The 9,137-nt window shown below is 35.8% G+C and overlaps 1 pseudogene; it reads left to right on the top strand.

Moving 5' to 3' along the window:
• The window catches only part of LOC112512986, an 11,988-nt pseudogene extending 4,218 nt beyond the window's left edge, over positions 1 to 7,770 (top strand).
• Positions 7,771 to 9,137: the final 1,367 nt, after the last annotated feature.

The raw sequence follows: 9,137 nt of genomic DNA, 5'->3' as shown, positions 1-9,137 counted from the left end.
TCTGTGTGTGGTATTATATAACACTTTCTATTATATCCCTTAAGACTACCGTGGTCTGGAATCTTTATTTCTTTGTGATTTAAAGATTTATGATTAAGGTTCTTATTGGAAATCATAGTCTGGATGTTATTGAGAAGGAAACGTTAGGTTTGGCCTGAATCTTTGTTTAAACCTTGTTTGCTAAGAAAAGGTTTAAAAGTGGCATTAAATGCAACCCGTTTGATTCAAAGGTATGAAATTTGTATAGTTATGTGATTAGCCTGAAAAGTGGATAAATGATCTAGTATTTTATTCTTGTGTATTCATATATTTGTTATATATGTGAATAGTTGTTTTATAAAAGTTTTGGTGATCCTTCACCCTGCAATGACATGAATAGGGTATCTCACTAGACTTTTTAGTCTAACCCTCGTTTTTGTGATTTTAAAATATGTATTGCTGGAGGTGTAGAAGGTAAGGGAAAGGAAAAGATATAATGCCTATCTTATATGCATTTTGGATGAAGAGTTGGTTTTGATGATTAGTTTTGTGGATTAGTACAAGATTGTATTTTTAATTTTTGGACCTTGTATTTGGTCATGATAGATTCTTGTACTAAGGGACCCAGATGTATATAAATATGTATTTCTTTAGTATGAAATATGTGTTACATGCAATGTGTGGGTTGGGGCGTTACAGAATGGTATCAAAGCCTGAGTTTAAGGGATTTAGGTATTTTAACAGCATGATACCTAGACTTAAACTGTTTTATTGCATGTTAAGGGTCCCGAACATAGTTAGCACCATTGGAAATAAATATGATAAGTTGAAAGAACAGTGTGTAAGGTAAATTTTAATTACATCTGGCCAATGTAATTATAAATTTACAGGTACATATCTGAACTTGAATACTTTATTATATTTGGGAATGTGAATATGTGAATATTAGTATTAAATTCCACAGATGTCTAACCGAACTAAAAGATCAGAAAGAATAGTTCATCCAGAATTCGAAGAGAGGGAAGATTCTTTGGTTAATCTTCCAATCAGCACGGCTGGAAATAGAGGTCGGGGAAGACCAAGAGGACGAGGTAGAGGAAGAAGTCAGTCTCAGGGAAGGGGACGAACTGAAGTACATTCTGAGCAGGAAGAATCACACTCTGGGAATGTTCGGGGAGGAACGGTACCACACCCAGAATATATAACCAGAGATGTGTTAGCAGAGGAAATGGGGAAATTACGAGAAACTCTGATATCTATTATGGGGATACCAGCTAGGGTGGAAACTGAAAGAGCAGAAGTTTATCCCTCTGCTCCGATTACTCATAATAAAGAAGGAGATATTAAGACATTCTTAGCGTGTAAACCACCAACTTTCTCTGGGGAAAGAGATCCAGTGAAAGCAATGTGCTAGATCAAGGAGATGGAATCTGTATTCAACACCATTCGGTGTCCGGAGACAGATAAAGTGCGATTTGCTGTTTCGGTATTGAAGTCAAATGCTTTATTTTGGTGGGAAGTTGAATCGTCTACTAGAACGAATGTTTTACAAACTTTGTCCTGGGTAGAATTCGTAGATAGATTTAAAAATCAATTCTGTCCCAAAACGGCCGTGAGACAAATGGAAGAAGATTTCCTGAAACTAGAGCAAGGAAATGGAACAGTATGAGAGTATACTGAAAGATTTATTGAAGATTCTCGTTTTGCCGAACACTATGTGTCAACTGAATCTAGGAAGATAGAGAGGTATATTTGGGGTCTGAAACCCTCAATTAGAGAATTTGTTATTGCGATGAACCTCAATACCTTTCCACTGACAGTAGAGGCAGCTGAGGTGACTGAAAGAAATAAGAATAAACAATCAGAGGGGAAGATTGTTGAGAAAAGAAAGTGGGAAGGACCTTCATCTTTTCGGGGGCCGAAAACTATCAGATATGATAACCGATCTGAACAAAAGAGCAGTGTAAGGGTTCAGCAAGGTAATGATAAAATGGATCCAAGAAAATGTTACAAGTGTGGCGAAGCAGGTCATTTGTCTAGAAATTGCCCAACCAATAAAAGGTGTTTTAATTGCAATTCTCCGGATCATATTCGACCGAATTGTCCCTTGCTAAGAAATCCGCAGTTAACAATGGGAAGTAATGCATCGGGTACTCGGGGAAGAACTACTGGGAACCAAGGAGGACAAGGAGGGGCACGTGGACGATCCTTCCAAATGACCAAGAATGAAGCAGAAGTATCGCTGGATGTAGTAACAGGTACATTCCTTCTGAATTCAATACATGCTAAGGTGTTATTTGACTCTGGTGCAAACTTTTCGTTTATATCACCATTGTTTGCCCAAACTGCATGTCTGAATTCTGTGCTACTTGATGATAAATTAGTAGTTGATACTGCTAATAGTCAGGAAACTGTTACTAGTGTGTTCAATAACTGTATCATTGTTATTGAGGACTGTAAACTTCCGATTTGATTATTCCCCATGCCAATGAAATAATTCGACGTAGTAGTGGGTATGGATTGGTTGGCAAAGTATCGAGCTAGTATTGATTGTAATCAGAAAATGATTAGAACTATTCTGCCAGACCAAAGAACAGTTGTTATTTATGGTGATCGTCAGAATCGTCATACCAGTATTTTATCAGTAAAGAAAGCCTAGAAAAATATTCAAAAGAAGTGCCAAGGATGTTTGGCATATGTAATTGATTTGAAGAAAGAAAAGAGAAAAGAAGAACCAATTCCGATTGTTAGTGAATATCCAGAAGTTTTTCTGGAAGACTTATCTAGATTACCACCAGACAGAGTTATTGAGTTCCGAATTAATTTAGTACCAGGGGCTGCACCTGTAGCAAAGGCGCCGTATCATTTAGCTCCATCTGAACTGAAAGAATTGGTGGCACAGTTGAAAGACTTAACAGATAAGGGATTTATTAGACCCAGTACTTCGCCTTGGGGTGCTCCGGTCTTATTTGTCAAAAAGAAGGATGGGTCTATGAGAATGTGCATAGATTACCGTGAACTGAATAAATTGACAATTACAAACAAACATCCTTTACCAAGGATTGATGATTTATTTGATCAATTGGTAGGAGCAAGTTATTTCTCCAAAATCGATTTGAGATCAGGGTATCATCAGTTTAAGGTCAGGGAAGAAGATGTGGCCATCACAACATTTAGAACAAGGTACGAGCATCACAAATTTTTAGTTATGCCATTCGGCTTGACTAATGCGCCTGCAGCTTTTATGGACCTGATGAATAGGGTATGTAAGGAATACCTTGATAAATTCGTTATTGTATTTATCGATGATATTCTTATATACTCTAAAACTGAAGAAGAACATGCAAAACATCTTCGTCTGATACTGGAATTGTTTGAAAAGAGAAAAATTATATGCAAAATTGTCCAAGTGTGAGTTCTGGTTAAGAGAAGTTCAATTTCTGGGTCACGTTATTTCTGAATCAGGGGTAAAAGTTGATCCAATGAAAATAGAAGCAGTTGCAAAATGGGAAGCTCCAAAGACTCCGTCTGAAGTTCGTAGCTTTTTGGGTTTGGCCGGTTATTACCGAAAGTTTATTCAGAATTTTTCTAAGATAGCTGTGCCATTAACTAAACTGACTCGGAAGAATGTTAAATTCCAGTGGGAAAAAGAACAACAAGAAGCTTTCCAACTATTAAATGATCATCTTTGTAGCGCACCAGTGTTGACTCTACCAGATGGATCTGAAGATTTTGTGGTATACAACGATGCTTCAAAGTTGGGATTGGGATGTGTTTTAATGCAAAGAGGAAAAGTGATTTTCTATACATCAAGACAATTGAAAGAACATGAGAAACAATATCCAACTCACGACATGGAGTTAGCTGCAGTGGTTTTTGCATTRAARATCTGGAGACACTATCTTCTGGGAACGAAATGTCAGATTTATACTGACCATAAAAGTTTACAACATTTGTTCAACCAGAAAGATTTAAATATGCGATAACGCCGATGGATCAAATTAGTCAATGATTATGATTGTGAGATTCTCTACCATCCAGGAAAAGCTAATGTAGTGGCTGATGCTTTGAGCAGGAADGAAAGAAGTGGAACCATCAAGACTGTAGCAATGAGAATGAATTTGATTCCTGATATTCGTAAAGAAATTCAGAAATATCAACAAGAAGCTGTGAAAGAAGAATTTGTTAAAACAGAAAAGTTGGGTAAGATGATCTCAACCTTGGAACAGAACGATGAAGGACTTATGTGTTTTCAAGGACGAATTTGGGTACCACATTTTGGAGATATCCGAAATAGGATATTGAATGAAAGTTATAAATCCGGATACTCTATCCATCCAGGTACCAATAAGATGTATCGAGATTTAAAACCTTTTTATTGGTGGCCAGGATTGAAAAGAGATATAGCACGGTATGTAGAACAGTGTCTAACATGTTTACAGGTCAAGATTGAACATCAGAGACCTTATGGAAGCCTCCAATCTTTGGAAATACCTGTATGGAAATGGGATCACATCACCATGGATTTCGTTATGAAATTACCACGAACTCTAAAAGGATATGACGCGATTTGGGTGATTGTGGATCTTTTATCTAAATATGCACATTTTCTACCGATAAGAGAGAAATGCTCTTTAGAAAAGCTAGCGCAGATTTACATTAAAGAAATTGTTACCAGACACGGTGTTCCCTTGTCTATTATCTCTGATAGAGACAGTCGGTTTACTTCAAAGTTCTGGGCAGGATTACAGAAAGCTCTGGGATCTGAAATTCGACTAAGTACAACTTATCATCCGCAGACTGATGGACAGAGTGAAAGGACTATTCAAACTCTCGAAGATATGTTGAGAAGTTGTATTATTGACTTCGGAGGATCATGTGAAGAACACTTGCCACTAATAGAGTTTGCATATAACAACAGTTATCATTCCAGTATCCACGTGGCACCATATGAAGTATTGTATGGACGTAAATGTCGAACGCCATTGTGCTGGAATGAAGTAGGTGAAAAACAGCTAACGGGTCCTGAAATTGTTCAAGAAACTTCTGAAAAGATTGAACAGATCCGCGAAAGAATCAAAACAGCACAGGATCGCCAGAAAAGTTATGCAAATAATCGTCGAAAATCCATTGAATTTGATGTAGGTGATTTTGTAATGTTATAAGTTTCGTCGTGGAAGGGTGTTATCAAATTCGGAAGAAAGGAAAGCTCAGTCCAAGGTATGTTGGCCCATTCAGAATATGTAAGCGAATTGGGCCAGTAGCATATCAGTTAGAGCTACCAGAAGACCTGAGTCAAATTCACAACACTTTTCATGTGTCGAATTTGCGGAAATGTTTGGCTGATCCGAATTTAGCTGTACCTTTGCCAGAAATTCAATTGGACAGTAAATTGAATTTTGTGGAAACACCAGAAGCCGTAATTGACAGAAAGATCAGGGTGTTGAGAAACAAAGAGATAAGTCTGGTTAAAGTTCAGTGGAAATTTCACAAAGGACCGGAGGCAACATGGGAATTGGAGTCAAAGATAAGATCAGAATACCCATGGCTTTTTAATTAAAGGAATTTCGGGATGGAATTCTCTTGAGGGGTGGATAATGTAATAACCGGATCCTGGTTATTACCCAAGGTATTTAATACGTGATTATTTGATTAAATGATTACGTGATTGCATGATAAATTGATACATGTCGGTATGTGAAATTGTGTATTAATTGAATATGTATATATATATATATGTGAGTGTGTATATATATATATATATAAATATATGGGTGCATGCATGTTATGCATATGTGGAGTAGGTTTGTGTGTGTATGCATGTGCATGTTTAAGCATGAGGTGGAAAGGAAGGCGGTTTAGCCGACTTTTCCTGTTTTGGGTAGTATAAAAAGGAGGCTTAGCCTCTTCATTCTCTTTTCCCTGCCATTTTGAGAAAGTGAGTGCTTTAAAGAAAAGAGAGTTGTCCGGATTGCAAAAGGGTGATTTCAAGTGTTGGTGATTCAAGTTGATTTCAAGCATTTTGGTTTCAAAAGCTTGTTAAGGTGAGTGGTTTATAAATCTTTTTGCACAAGCTCTACTTCTGGTTTCAATTGCTTATTTCATGTTATTACTCCTTAGAAAGAAACCATACATTTTGTTGTTTTAAGTGTTTATCCGAACATAGAGTGACCGGATAAGTGTTTATACCGGACAAGCCTTGAGCGGCTTATTGTCTGGATTATTTTTAAACCGGACAAGCCTTGAACGGCTTATTGTCCAGAGTTTGATAAACCGGTTGAGTATTGAACGGTTTATAATTGGCAGTATTACTTATGATTATATACTGAGAAGTAGGAATACGACCACATGGAGAGCGGTTTATTTAAACCGGTCAAGTCTTGAACGAAATGTTGTCCGGACAAAAAGATGAATTTTGTTTTTAAGTGTTAAACCGTCCAATGCATGTGTGGTGTGTTAACCGGATTTGATATCCGGACAAAGTGGATTTTATTCCTAAGTGTTTAAACCGAATAATTGATGACCGGATTGTGATAGAAATATTTTGATGGGAATTATTTTATCATAAAAATGAAGTTTTGATATAAATGTTTTTAGACTGGTAATAATTCCAATGACTGCGGTCTATTTGGAATTATTTTTTTTATAAATGTTTTGATGAAGTGATAAGGGTGGCATATCAAGGAGAGGTGTCATTTGATATAAAGGTGGCATATCAAGGAGAGATGTACCATGGGATAAGGATGACATATCAAGGAAAGGTGTACATTTGATATAAGGGTGGCATTGTCTGTGTGTGGTATTATATAACACTTTCTATTATATCTCTTAAGACTACCGTGGTCTGGAATCTTTATTTCTTTGTAATTTAAAGATTTAGGATTAAGGTTCTTATTAGAAATCATAGTCTGGATGTTATTGAGAAGAAAACGTTGAATCTTTGTTTAAACCTCGTTTGCTAAGAAAAGGTATAAAAGTGGCATTAAATGCAACCCGATTGATTCAAAGGTATGAAATTTGTATAGCTATGTGATTAGCCTGAAAAGTGGATAAATGATCTGGTATTTTATTCTTGTGTATTCATATATTTGTTATATATCTGAATAGTTGTTTTATAAAAGTTTTGGTGATCCTTCACCCTGCAATGATATGAATAGGGTATCTCACTAGACTTTTTAGTCTAACCCTCATTTTTGTGATTTTAAAATATGTATTGCAGGAGGTGTAGAAGGTAAGGGAAAGGAAAAGATATAATGCCTATCTTATATGCATTTTGGATGAAGAGTTGCTTTTGATGATTAGTTTTGTGGATTAGTACAAGAGTGTATTTTGAATTTTTGGACCTTGTATTTGGTCATGATAGATTCTTGTACTAAAGGACCCAGATGTATATAAATATGTATTTCTTTAGTATGAAATATGTGTTACATGCAATGTATGGGTTGAGGCGTTACAATTTACCCGCAAAGTTAAGATTTTGAAGGCTCCCAAGTTCGACCTAGGCAAATTGATGGAGGTAAGAGGGTTTATCGAATTTGATCATGGTGATTGCACCATGTCGTGTATCTATCGTCCTGATCTTGATTGATGTGATTATCATCATGTATCGATTGTTTTTTTGATTTTGATTGATGTGGTTATCATTCCTAAACGTTTCTTAGATATGTAGTAGGTTCATGGAGATTACTCTGAAGATGTTGGTGTGAAAATGGAGAGGCCTGCAGACGAGCTGATTGCTGAAGAAACAGAAGTTATTGGTGCCTGAAGAGAGTTGTCTTTTCCCCCATCTTTTTCTATAATATCTTGAAGTTGAAATAAATGTAGATGATGGTTTTGTGATAGAGATTAGAGTTGATATTTTGATCTGAAGTTGGATATGCAATTTTTGTAGTTGAGTACTTGATTATTATACTGGTTTCAAATTATGCAATACTGGTTCTTTATCCTGGAGCTTGGTTAGTTGGTTATGTTCACTTGTTCACCATTATATTGAATGAAATGATTATGCCCCTTTTGCAAAACATAGAATTTTTCTTNTATCCTGGAGCTTGGTTAGTTGGTTATGTTCACTTGTTCACCATTATATTGAATGAAATGATTATGCCCCTTTTGCAAAACATAGAATTTTTCTTTTTGGAGCATCTCCAGCTGTTCTTTTTTGCTTCAAAATGGGAAATAAAACACAGGAAATAGAGCGTAAAATTCTTCAAGTTACAAATAACTACTTAAAAATATTACCATTTTGTTTATTATTATGATTATTTTAAACTAAATTTTAAATAATATTCTATTAAATATATAAAATATTTTAATAATATAATTAATGTTGTAATTTTTAAAATGAATGCGAGTGGATGGTTTCGGCTATGTGATGTAGGTAGAACTAGGAGAAATAGAAATGGACATTAGCACCAACCTTATTTATTTGTGCAAGTAGCACATATAGAGTGTTACAATTTTTTTTTTGTAATATGATATTAAAATATTATGGTAAAAGTGGAATATTATAAATTAATTATGACGAATCAATGCTTTTTTTAGTGATTTAATATAAATCGGTATAACAATTTGTTAATAAAAAGCTAACCCAGTATAATAGATTGATAAATTAGTAGTGTTTGTGTGAAAGAAAAGAAAACAAGGGAAAAGAAATGAGATGATTTTTTTTATTTGTATTCTCGACTTTATATTTATGTATCCCGTTGCATTGCACAGACACATAACTGTCTTGAATTACAACACTGAATTTCTACAACTTGGTTCAACGGCTCACCGGCCTCCTCCATCTATATCTGTCGATCACCAATCTCACACACTCCCTCAACTTTTACCTGGACCATAGGTTGCACCATCTTCACCCGCTGCAGGAATAGGTTACAGACTCCCGGAGTCAATGGTCAATCCGTTTAGTCCTGACCATGCTGTCGCTGCTCATTCTGGCTCCTCCACGCTATACATGCAACCCTTCTCAATGATCGAGGATGGCATATGTTCATCCTTATGAACAGATTCACCAACAATTTGCACAAGTAACGTATTTTTATTGCTTAATATTCCACTTTMTGGTACATTAGGGGTGCAAACGAGTCGAGCTTTTAACGAATTACTCGAGCTCGAGCTTAATAATTCTCGAGATTGAGTCGATCTCGAACATAAAA

Source organism: Cynara cardunculus, assembly GCF_001531365.2.
Source record: "Cynara cardunculus var. scolymus isolate 2C chromosome LG 5, CcrdV1, whole genome shotgun sequence".
Lineage (NCBI taxonomy): Eukaryota > Viridiplantae > Streptophyta > Magnoliopsida > Asterales > Asteraceae > Cynara > Cynara cardunculus.
This window is presented reverse-complemented; position numbering and strand designations above follow the sequence as displayed.